The 13,101-nt window shown below is 39.4% G+C and overlaps 1 non-coding gene across 1 annotated transcript; it reads left to right on the top strand.

Moving 5' to 3' along the window:
• Positions 1-220: 220 nt before the first annotated feature.
• On the top strand, positions 221-302 carry TRNAS-GCU (transfer RNA serine (anticodon GCU)). Its single transcript has one exon. It is a non-coding gene; the product is annotated as a tRNA-Ser (tRNA).
• Positions 303-13,101: the final 12,799 nt, after the last annotated feature.

The raw sequence follows: 13,101 nt of genomic DNA, 5'->3' as shown, positions 1-13,101 counted from the left end.
GATTTCTGCACTGGAGCATGTGCTACGTCTAGAAGAAGAAGCTGGCTATAGGTATAATCACAAACATCAAGCAAGCTGGTCGGGCTGGTAATTTTTTGTTTTGTTTGCTGCAATCTTTTGCAACCAGAGGCAAAAAGCAAGAGAGGGAAGCGTATTGGAACCTTCCCCTGCTTGAAATCTTTGATAAATTTAAATTTTGCGCCACCTTTGACATCCGGGGGTCGCTTTGGCCGAGTGGTTAAGGCGTGTGCCTGCTAAGTACATGGGGTTTCCCCGCGAGAGTTCGAATCTCTCAGGCGACGCGACCTGGTTGTACCGTTTTGCTCCTATCATTCCTCAACAACTTCATCGCTTGGCAAATCCATGACACACACAAAATCATGTAGCTTTTTTTACGGCCTTTTTGTGTTCGATGAGAGGCAACTAGATGGCATTCGTACACACGCCTCAATCAACACAAGCACGCATACATAAGAATGTTGCATCGATTCCTAACTAAAAAGAGTGATTGATTGAAAATAGAGGTGGCTTCAATCAACACAAGCACATACGCATACATAAGAATATTGCATCGATTCCTAACTAAAAAGAGTGATTGATTCAAAATAGGTGGCTTCAATCAACACAAGCACGCATGCATACATAAGAATATTGCATCGATTCCTAACTAAAAAGAGTGTTTCATTCAAAATAGGTGGCAGGCTACATGAAAACTCGAATAATGGAACCCTTCAAGTTCCAAGGTGTTGTCATTGGTCAATATGACTGTAGGAATGCACGTGAAGATGAGAAGAAGCTCGAGGGCACACAACACACATTGTGGGCAGATACATGATCACTCACCTAATGGATAGAACATGCACATATTCGAGCTTTCTAACAATCAGTTGTCAAGCCTTCATGCACATGGGGTGAGGTTATACTCCTATCCAACGGTCCACACATGTGTGCATGCATAAGCACTCCCAGTGAGCTTATCTTTTACACTTCAAACATTCTTACCTACACGCATATAGGCAAACAACTTAGCTCCATACCTAGGCTATTATTTTTGAATACATGTAAAAGACCATGTACATTCAAATAAGCATGAATCTTTTCATACAACCCATACAAAGACTTCTTAAGCCGACACACCTTCTTTTCCTACCCTTTTTTTAACAAAACCATCAGGTTGTGCTATGTATACTTCCCATACAGAATCAACATTCAAAAGCACATTCTTTATGTCCAAAATTGCCACTCATCATGAGTTTCCAATGCATGTATGCTACAAATGGTAGTCATATGAAAAGTGGAAGCAAAAGTCCCAAAAAAAAAACAATGCCGTTCCTTTTAGCATACACTTTTGCCACAAGTCTAGCCTATCAATACTACTATCAACCCTACGTTTTAACTTAAAAACCAACTTAATACAAATGAACTTTTTGTAAAGAGGCAAGTCACACAAAGACCATGTGCCATTCTTCACTAGAGCATCATACTCAGATTGTGTTGCAGCCAACCAATTTTTGTGCATTTTGTGCTTCATCAAATGACAAAGATTCTGTTGGAATTAGGGTTGCAGAGATGCCACACAACTTGGAGAAGTTGAAGAAGCTCACGGCACACAACGGAGAGTGTCTTGCTTAGTGCATAATAGAAAGATAACCTAGCCCTAGAATGATGGACGCTGTGAAGGATTGGGGGGCTGGCCTCTACAACACCTCATACCAACACGAAGAAAAGAGGACGAAGAGAATAGCTCTCTAAAGATAATGGGGGATGATCCTCGCTCACAAATTTTGACAGCCTCACTCACACTCAACCTCGACTAGCTTCCCTCTACACTGCCCTAGCTCCAACTATGAGCAATTTCCTTCAAGGAAGCCAAAAAACCATTAAATTTTGGGAAAACAAAGCAAGAAAAATCTCTGCACTTTTGTTCATAAACACCATACCCTCACACCATCTCAACAGCCCTTGCATATGCGAGATGGGGCTCCGTAGTCGCTCCCAACCATGCACATAAACCCATCAAAAACCATGCCAATCATGAGGTATAAAAAACTCATGATGTTCAGACTAAAAAATCAAAGCAAACCATGGAAAACATGGGGTAACACCCTCCCATTCACAACAATAACAAGGGGCTTTCACTGCCAAACCTAACAAGGGATCTCCGCTTCACACATCTTCCATCACCAAAGAGCAAGAAGAGGGATGAAAGTGCGGAGGTCCCCACCCATGCTCATGGCCCTCTTGATGAGAGACACGCTCTCCAATCAAGGCTCCATGCCCTCGCGCGCGCGCACACACACACACACACACACACGCACGCACACACACATCCCAAGAATATAGGTAATGTATCTGAGAGCCATCCTATTGAGTTCTTTTTGAGATCTTGGCTGGCTATTTGTATGTGGCCAGATGCAGCATCTGGATCCTGAATTGCAATGGACCACATACAAAAATTTGGATATTGTTTGTTGTACAGCCCATGGTATAGGTTTCTAAAACTCACTTATAAATTGAGTATCTTTGTGAAGTTGCTAAAATTTTTGTGGATGGTGCATATACTCCATGCATTATAGATGGGTACCTATGGACTTCTTCAGGTGCTGCATAGCGGGGGACATTTTTTGGTGAGCATTTTCTAGCGAACGCTTTTTTGGAATCCAACAAACAAAATCCAAAAAAAATCTTTCCTCTCTTCTCAACTTTATTCTCTCTCTTGATCCTCCGTCGATCTCTCTCTTAGATTTTTATCCTGGGCAAACACACCTCGATCCCATATCATCGTCACCATCGCTTTTTCTCCTTTTTCTCTCCCTTAACCCTCTCTCAGTCTTAGCCTCTTTTCTCTCTTCTCTCTTGATCCTTTGTCAACCTTGACTTTGGCTCTCTCTCTCTCTCTCTCTCTCTCTCTCTCTCTCTCTCTCTCTCTCTCTCCCCCCCCCCTCCCACACACACACACACGCACATACACACACACTCTGGTACTTACCTTTGTAATTCTATAGCACAAATAGAAAATCTGTTGAACTAGCTACCTAGTTCATCCTATTGATATCCATCGTGGGATACTGTCCTTATAAGTATAATGAGTTTGTGTAAGAAAAACCCTTATCTTGCATAGTAAGTGGTTCGCTGCCCTCTCTAAACCCTGCCATGAAGGTGCTATGCTGATATCTGCCGCATTCCAGGCGGCCGTGCTTGATCAAATCCCCAGGAGGGGCACGCTCCACTCAGTGCTACGTACATGCTACACATACTCAAGGATGGCGGCTTTCTTCCTTCCTCTATTTAAGAGGTGAGGGCGCACTTTGCCCCTCACTTAGCTTTGTGTGAGTTTTGCTTGCTAAAGTGTGAGGAGTGAAAACATTTTATTGCACCTTCAATGGAGCTTGCAACTGCTGCGACACAGGTTGGTCACCATATTTTGGTCTCAATGATAGTCTTACAATTTTTTTGAGATTAGTGTTATAGTATTACTCTTTGTATGGTAAGTTTAACTCGGCTTGACAAAGCATGTTGTGCATTGAAACCATGTGTGGGATGGCATGGCTTTGGTAGCACCACTACGAAGTATTGCTAAAATAATGTAGCCCCGCTTTATATTGGCTATGCATGGCATCATATGGTTAATAAATTGATTTTTTTAGCTTAACTTACTGTTTTTGTTTTTGCCGCACTAAGAAAATTGTCTATCTACTTGATAGTGGAGTACTACCACCTGGTTGGACCATGCAGTATGTACTTTTTTGCAGACTATACGATATAATTTCTTTAAAGGGGGAAGGGTCTAACCCGATGATTACTGGTTTCAGTCACATAACATTGCTTGGTAACAGCTTAAAATAGGGGGACATAACCACTACATTCTTGATATTGCTCTGTATACGGGCGGTTTGACTCGGCTTGGCAGAACAGGCTACGAGTTTGTTGATTGGTAAAATACCATGGTATGCGACGGCATTGGTAACACCACTAAAGGGTATTGGTAAACTGCTTTAGTCCCATTTTTTAATAGCTTTGCATAGCATCATTTGGTTCATGATTGACTCTTTGGTATTAACTTACTAAGTTTTTGGCTACACTGGGAAAACTACTCATTTGCTTATTGGGGTATTACCACCTGGCTGAACCATGCACTATATGTTTTTATGCAGACTGTACCGCAAAAATATATTAAAAGGGGTGGGTCTAACCCGGTGATTAATGGTTTCAGCTGCAAGACAATAATTGTAAACACTGCCTAAAATATGGGTGGGCATAACTTGTTGCGTTCTCTAATAAAAAACCACTTTATAGTCGTTTTACTTTGGCAATTAATGGCACTAACTAAACGAATTTTTGGCTAAACCCCTCAGCTGGTTTAGCGCCTAAATAAGGGTGCACTTAAACAAATATGTCAATGTTTTGGCTAATACCACTTTGACTTAAAGCTATTCTGCTGAAATCCGTGATAACTGGCTCACTGGCTTAATAAAAGGTTTGGGCACCGAGAAGGTAAGTATCCTACAGTAGAGCTTTGGGTACACCCCAAAAGGGTCTGTTCTTGCATATTGATGTATTGGTATCATTACAGTAAGATGCTTTGGGATGAAGGTGTTCCCTGGACAACTATTGTCTTCTATGGTTGGTACTGACACTATGATTACTGGTGTAAACACCTTTGGCTTGGTGTACTTTGAGATTCCTTTTGTATCATACATTGCCTGCTAAAAACACACTAGTTTGGGCGACCCTATGACGCCTTTTTTACACTACATATTGACACCTGGTTTTGATAAAAATGGGAAAAAGCAAAACTTTATTTGCATTCACCACTTGATGGGAGTTTCTAACTTGGAAAAAGTAGGAAGGAGCGGATTACTCTTTAAATTGTATCAGTTCGGAATTTATACTCGTTTATAGCATGTCTTTACAGATGGAGCTCCATTAATTTACTCAAAGTTGTTACCATTTGAAGTAGTAGGGGGTATGACCCTCTATGCTAAGATTAAAAATTTTGAGTTAATAAAAACTTATATATAAAATGAATATAATTACTTTGGACTAAGCTAGAATGTTTTTTTAAAAAGTGTTCAAAGATGGACATGGATAACAACTGGTATAGTCCATTGATACCTGTAAAACACATCCAAGGCTAACGTATCTATTGTCTTGTTTGGATGGATGCAGGTAAGGACTCTATCTTATCTTGGAAAGTTTTTTTTGGATTTAACCAGTTGTCCAATACAGGATTATACATACACCTACTGCAAGGGAAGTACTTCTGATATCTGTATATTAAAATGAGGCTTCATTCTTACAAACATTGTACAAAGATAATTCTAAAACTAAGTTGTTTTGTACTTATCATTTCCCTTACTCTAGAGCCACCTGTCTTTTGAATGTAAAAGTTCAATTATGTCTTATTAATTATGATAAAACAGCTACACACACATCCTAAACATAAGGTTTTTTCATTTTTATGAAGAAACCGGGACGCTGGCTTTGAAATTAATTCTGAAACTTAGTTCTATTATGGACCCACAGTCTATAGTCCCTTGTTTGGTTGACTAGTGTTAGGCCGTCCTTCATAGACTATTTTTTTGGTCTCTTGCTCACAGCTATTATAGTCTTTGACTTTGTTGATTTAAGAATTGCAGGCCCAATCTACAGCAACTAATCCTATTTATGTTTATATATTTCCTTTCAGGGCCACAAACATTTTAGAATGACAGCCCGCATGAGTGTAAAACACAACCCTGAGAACCATACAAAGATTCTTGAGCAGATTAAGTTGTACCTTAAAGACCATAAACCAAAAAATACCCTGGCAGTTAGAACCCGACCTTTCTTTTCTAGGAAGGCCAAGGATTGTATTACTTACTCAAAAACGTAGTCATAACCTCATTAACTTTTTTGATATATTGTAGACCCTTGCTCTCTCGCAAGGATTGGAATTGACCTCTGAACCCCTCTCTGTGGCTACATCTCTTGTCCTCAGATGTATTAGCAGCTTGGATGCATCTCAACTAATATATGACTCAGCTCTTACCTCAGACAAAAAGATGTCTATCTTACACATGTTATCTTTGAATGATTGGGTCAAAGTTTTGGCTACCTTAGACAAGGATTCCAAAGAGGGTGTGAATTTGATTTCCCAACACAGAGCCCAGCTTTTCATACTCTCTTTACAATACCAACAAGAGCTTGCTCTATTCTCTTCTTATGGGGCTAATCTGTCTAAATTTTTGAAGAAACTATGCGGCCTCAATCCAGCTTTTATTAGTACCCCGACTACCCCTATTATCCCTCAAACTGGTGGTATCTTTTGTAAGGATAGTGCGACTCTAGAAGCCTCAAAGAATTTTGGAATAATCTTTGCTCCCTCAGTGACTCTAACCTCTTGGGAATGGTACCAAGAATCTTGTATTTCCTTTCTTACTTATTAGGCAGATTGAAATCGAGTCTTTTGGGGTAGACCATTAGCTTTGGGTCTTACCTAACAAAGCTTTTTTAGCACCAATTTTGAGTGAAACCTGGGTTTACCTTGCTAATCTCCCTGCCTCTACTATAGAAGACTGCAGACTCAAGATCCTGAAAGGTGGACAAATTCTTGGACAAAAGGGGTACTCATAAAAGCCCCCTTCAACCTCAATCTCGTTGACTATTCTAAATGCCCTTCCAATACTAGCCTCTACATTCGTACCCAGGGTAACATGGAGTTTGCCAAAAGCAACCCAGATATCTACACAAAATCCATTTGGAATATTTTTTGGCCCTATGTTAAATATGCGTGCAAATTTCTTGACCCTAAAGCCTCTTGCGAATCCAGCATCATGTGGTTTCATCATGCCATTTGGTATATTCTCAACCATCTTTAACCTACTATTCCCTGAAAAACCCGTGGACTCTCACCTCTCCTTATTTGCTCCTGGTTGGGCGGCCAAGCAAAACAGATAGTAAATGCTCAGATTCTTTCATGGACTAATGTTGGATATCTTGAAGGAACTAAAATCTGCTGAACTCGGGATCTATCTAACCACTTATGCTAATTACAAAGGTGTAAAGACCATCACTAGCTTACTCAAGCCATGTATTGATGATGATGATTCCCCTTCTCTGAAAAGACCCAATTCTTTTACTACTCCCAACTCTTTCACTTCTTTTTTGACACCTAGTTCTTCCTCTAATAAAGGCCCGTAGCTACACTAGGGGAAGAGGCAGAAACTCCCCTATCACGAATTTTCTTGAAATGTAATCCTTGATAAAAATGCAGGTTGCTGCGAGCCTTTGTGGAAGAAGGTTACTCAACAAAAAAGCTCCAAACCAAGACTTATCTATGTACATTGTCTCTTCCATAATGTACTTCTCGACTGGATGTACTTGTGATCTTAGCATCATTGAAAACATCAAAATACAAAGAATCTTGGCCAATGGTCTCAATCACATAGCTAACTTTCCCAAAAACCCATACCTGTCTCTATCAGCTTTACTTAGCTACTTAACTGACCTTGTCAGTGCGCTCTCCAACTGGAGAAGACAGTCCTACTAGACTTAACAAAAGTTATGGAAGAATGTATTTTTCAAAAAATCTCACAAATACCTAGAAAATGGTTATCTACTGATAACTCCTGGTTAATACCACAACTTGCTCATGATTTTCAAAAATTGGCTAAGAATTGGTTCGTAGTCGGTGGGCTGGATAAAAGTCCTAATTGTCCCACTCTTATATGCAAGAACCTAGCTTGGAAAGCTGCTCAGTTTTGGGTTTCTGGGAAAGAATTCACTAAGATTAACACTTCCTTACAAACAATTATTAATAACATCTCGAGACACTTAGGAAATTTAGGCTATATTCTACAGGACACTAAACTACCAATGTTGTTTCCCACCTATAAAATACATAAACATAAGTTCCTTCTAATGGTATCTTTACTGATATCCCCAAGGATATCACTCTGTGTCTTGACATGATATTAGCTGAGTTTGAACTTATTTGTGCCTCTAAAAAAAAGATCTGCAACGACTTTTTACAAATACAATACAACCCCTTCTAGATAACAAGAAACTCTAATGAAATTTCTCTTAACCTCCCTAAATAAATCTTCCATATTTTTTCAGCAGATATTACTCAGTGTTATGAAAACATTCCCTTAGAAGGTGATTTGGGCCTTAAAAATATACTAGCAAACGTTATTAAAATTGCTTTTTCCAATGCTAGGAAGAAGATTCTTTTCTACATATCCCTTTCCGAAAAATGTAGATGGATTAAAAAGACATAGTCATTACACCCCTTACACTTCAATGATGAGAAGCTATGTATTTACATATCATGGTTACTTGATAACTGTACTATCCTTTTGGAAGACAATGTTTTAACCAAAGCCTGGGCATCCCCATGGGGTTCTCCTGCTCTCCACTTATGTGTAATATATACCTTGCCTTCTTCAAATACAAATGGTTTCTCAGAGCCATGGAAAGGGAAAACAACAACTTTCACTGTTTGGACACACTTGCAGATATATGGATGACTTACTAAGCATCAACAATAAGGCCTTCTTAGATGAAATCTGCCATATCTATCGTAATTGCTTAAAAATTGAACTAACTTCTTTACAGGAGTTTGTAACACCTAATGAAGCTTCCTGCACTTCAGTACAATTCCTTAACTTTTCTATTTCCCTTCATATACCCTGTGTAGGAGGATATGACCAAAAATTTGTATGGAAAAGAGATCTTCTTAAAGTACCACCTTTTGAGTTCATTAAGAGGAATAGTAATAGGCCTCACAAAGCACTTGTTAGCACTTGTATCTGCCTACTTTAGTTGATTATCTACTCTTTCTCCAATTACCTCCTTGCTTGGGAGGATATTAAGATACTAATAAAAAAGTATTGCCTTAATGGCTTTAGTAGAAACAAAATATTCAATAAAATTCTACAATCTCTTACCCAACATGATTGGCCTTGGTCACCCTTTAACCATAGAATTCTCATTTCTCTAATAAGGTAGTAGGCCCATTCACAATGGGCCTACTATCGACTCATTGTATTTGGTGTCTGGGACAGGGCGGGTACACACACACACACACACACACACACACACACACACACACACACACACACACACAGTGGTACTTACCTTTGTAATTCTATAGCACAAATAGCAATCTATTGAACTAGCTACCTAGTTTATCCTATTGATATCCACCATGGGATACTGTCCTTATAAGTATAATGAGTTTCTTTAAGAAAAACCATAATAAGTGGTTTACTGCCCTCTCTAAACCCTGTCGTTAAGGCGCTATGGTGGTATCTGCCGCATCACAGGCGGCCCTGCTTGATCAAATCCCCAGGAGGGGCACACTCCACTCAATGCTACCTACATGCTACACGTACTCAAGGATGGTGGCTTTTCGCCTTCCTCTATTTAAGAGGTGAGGGCGCACTCTGCCCCTCACTTAGCTTTGTGTGAGTTCTGCTTGCATAAACTGTGAGGAGTGCAAATTTTTTACTACACCTTAAATGGAGCTTGCAACTGCTGCGACACACGTTGGTTACCATATTTTGGTCTCACTGATTGCGTTACACTTTTTTTGAGATTAGTGTTATAGTATTACTATGTGTATGGTAAGTTTAACTCGGCTTGACGAAGCATGCTGTTAGTTGAAACCATGTGGATGGCATGGCTTTGGTAACATCACTAGGAAGTGTTGCTCAGATTCTTTCATGGACTAATGTTGGATATCTTGAAGGAACTAAAATCTGCTGAACTCGGGATCTATCTAACCACTTATGCTAATTACAAAGGTGATGATCTTTACACCTTTGTAATTAGCATAAGTGGTTAGATAGATCCCGAGTTCAGCAGATTTTAGTTCCTTCAAGATATCCAACATTAGTCCATGAAAGAATCTGAGCAACACTTCCTAGTGATGTTACCAAAGCCATGCCATCCACATGGTTTCAACTAACAGCATGCTTCGTCAAGCCGAGTTAAACTTACCATACACATAGTAATACTATAACACTAATCTCAAAAAAAGTGTAACGCAATCAGTGAGACCAAAATATGGTAACCAACGTGTGTCGCAGCAGTTGCAAGCTCCATTTAAGGTGTAGTAAAAAATTTGCACTCCTCACAGTTTATGCAAGCAGAACTCACACAAAGCTAAGTGAGGGGCAGAGTGCGCCCTCACCTCTTAAATAGAGGAAGGCGAAAAGCCACCATCCTTGAGTACGTGTAGCATGTAGGTAGCATTGAGTGGAGTGTGCCCCTCCTGGGGATTTGATCAAGCAGGGCCGCCTGTGATGCGGCAGATACCACCATAGCGCCTTAACGACAGGGTTTAGAGAGGGCAGTAAACCACTTATTATGGTTTTTCTTAAAGAAACTCATTATACTTATAAGGACAGTATCCCATGGTGGATATCAATAGGATAAACTAGGTAGCTAGTTCAATAGATTGCTATTTGTGCTATAGAATTACAAAGGTAAGTACCACTGTGTGTGTGTGTGTGTGTGTGTGTGTGTGTGTGTGTGTGTGTGTGTGTGTGTGTGTGTGTGTGTGTGTGTGTACCCGCCCTGTCCCAGACACCAAATACAATGAGTCGATAGTAGGCCCATTGTGAATGGGCCTACTACCTTATTAGAGAAATGAGAATTCTATGGTTAAAGGGTGACCAAGGCCAATCATGTTGGGTAAGAGATTGTAGAATTTTATTGAATATTTTGTTTCTACTAAAGCCATTAAGGCAATACTTTTTTATTAGTATCTTAATATCCTCCCAAGCAAGGAGGTAATTGGAGAAAGAGTAGATAATCAACTAAAGTAGGCAGATACAAGTGCTAACAAGTGCTTTGTGAGGCCTATTACTATTCCTCTTAATGAACTCAAAAGGTGGTACTTTAAGAAGATCTCTTTTCCATACAAATTTTTGGTCATATCCTCCTACACAGGGTATATGAAGGGAAATAGAAAAGTTAAGGAATTGTACTGAAGTGCAGGAAGCTTCATTAGGTGTTACAAACTCCTGTAAAGAAGTTAGTTCAATTTTTAAGCAATTACGATAGATATGGCAGATTTCATCTAAGAAGGCCTTATTGTTGATGCTTAGTAAGTCATCCATATATCTGCAAGTGTGTCCAAACAGTGAAAGTTGTTGTTTTCCCTTTCCATGGCTCTGAGAAACCATTTGTATTTGAAGAAGGCAAGGTATATATTACACATAAGTGGAGAGCAGGAGAACCCCATGGGGATGCCCAGGCTTTGGTTAAAACATTGTCTTCCAAAAGGATAGTACAGTTATCAAGTAACCATGATATGTAAATACATAGCTTCTCATCATTGAAGTGTAAGGGGTGTAATGACTATGTCTTTTTAATCCATCTACATTTTTCGGAAAGGGATATGTAGAAAAGAATCTTCTTCCTAGCATTGGAAAAAGCAATTTTAATAACGTTTGCTAGTATATTTTTAAGGCCCAAATCACCTTCTAAGGGAATGTTTTCATAACACTGAGTAATATCTGCTGAAAAAATATGGAAGATTTATTTAGGGAGGTTAAGAGAAATTTCATTAGAGTTTCTTGTTATCTAGAAGGGGTTGTATTGTATTTGTAAAAAGTCGTTGCAGATCTTTTTTTTAGAGGCACAAATAAGTTCAAACTCAGCTAATATCATGTCAAGACACAGAGTGATATCCTTGGGGATATCAGTAAAGATACCATTAGAAGGAACTTATGTTTATGTATTTTATAGGTGGGAAACAACATTGGTAGTTTAGTGTCCTGTAGAATATAGCCTAAATTTCCTAAGTGTCTCGAGATGTTATTAATAATTGTTTGTAAGGAAGTGTTAATCTTAGTGAATTCTTTCCCAGAAACCCAAAACTGAGCAGCTTTCCAAGCTAGGTTCTTGCATATAAGAGTGGGACAATTAGGACTTTTATCCAGCCCACCGACTACGAACCAATTCTTAGCCAATTTTTGAAAATCATGAGCAAGTTGTGGTATTAACCAGGAGTTATCAGTAGATAACCATTTTCTAGGTATTTGTGAGATTTTTTGAAAAATACATTCTTCCATAACTTTTGTTAAGTCTAGTAGGACTGTCTTCTCCAGTTGGAGAGCGCACTGACAAGGTCAGTTAAGTAGCTAAGTAAAGCTGATAGAGACAGGTATGGGTTTTTGGGAAAGTTAGCTATGTGATTGAGACCATTGGCCAAGATTCTTTGTATTTTGATGTTTTCAATGATGCTAAGATCACAAGTACATCCAGTCGAGAAGTACATTATGGAAGAGACAATGTACATAGATAAGTCTTGGTTTGGAGCTTTTTTGTTGAGTAACCTTCTTCCACAAAGGCTCGCAGCAACCTGCATTTTTATCAAGGATTACATTTCAAGAAAATTCGTGATAGGGGAGTTTCTGCCTCTTCCCCTAGTGTAGCTACGGGCCTTTATTAGAGGAAGAACTAGGTGTCAAAAAAGAAGTGAAAGAGTTGGGAGTAGTAAAAGAATTGGGTCTTTTCAGAGAAGGGGAATCATCATCATCAATACATGGCTTGAGTAAGCTAGTGATGGTCTTTACACCTTTGTAATTAGCATAAGTGGTTAGATAGATCCCGAGTTCAGCAGATTTTAGTTCCTTCAAGATATCCAACATTAGTCCATGAAAGAATCTGAGCATTTACTATCTGTTTTGCTTGGCCGCCCAACCAGGAGCAAATAAGGAGAGGTGAGAGTCCACGGGTTTTTCAGGGAATAGTAGGTTAAAGATGGTTGAGAATATACCAAATGGCATGATGAAACCACATGATGCTGGATTCGCAAGAGGCTTTAGGGTCAAGAAATTTGCACGCATATTTAACATAGGGCCAAAAAATATTCCAAATGGATTTTGTGTAGATATCTGGGTTGCTTTTGGCAAACTCCATGTTACCCTGGGTACGAATGTAGAGGCTAGTATTGGAAGGGCATTTAGAATAGTCAACGAGATTGAGGTTGAAGGGGGCTTTTATGAGTACCCCTTTTGTCCAAGAATTTGTCCACCTTTCAGGATCTTGAGTCTGCAGTCTTCTATAGTAGAGGCAGGGAGATTAGCAAGGTAAACCCAGGTTTCA

Source organism: Adiantum capillus-veneris, chromosome 8, assembly GCF_014529385.1.
Source record: "Adiantum capillus-veneris isolate H3 chromosome 8, ASM1452938v2, whole genome shotgun sequence".
Lineage (NCBI taxonomy): Eukaryota > Viridiplantae > Streptophyta > Polypodiopsida > Polypodiales > Pteridaceae > Adiantum > Adiantum capillus-veneris.
The sequence above is the reverse complement of the archived record's forward strand: the minus strand, read 5'-3'. Positions and strand labels throughout refer to the sequence as shown.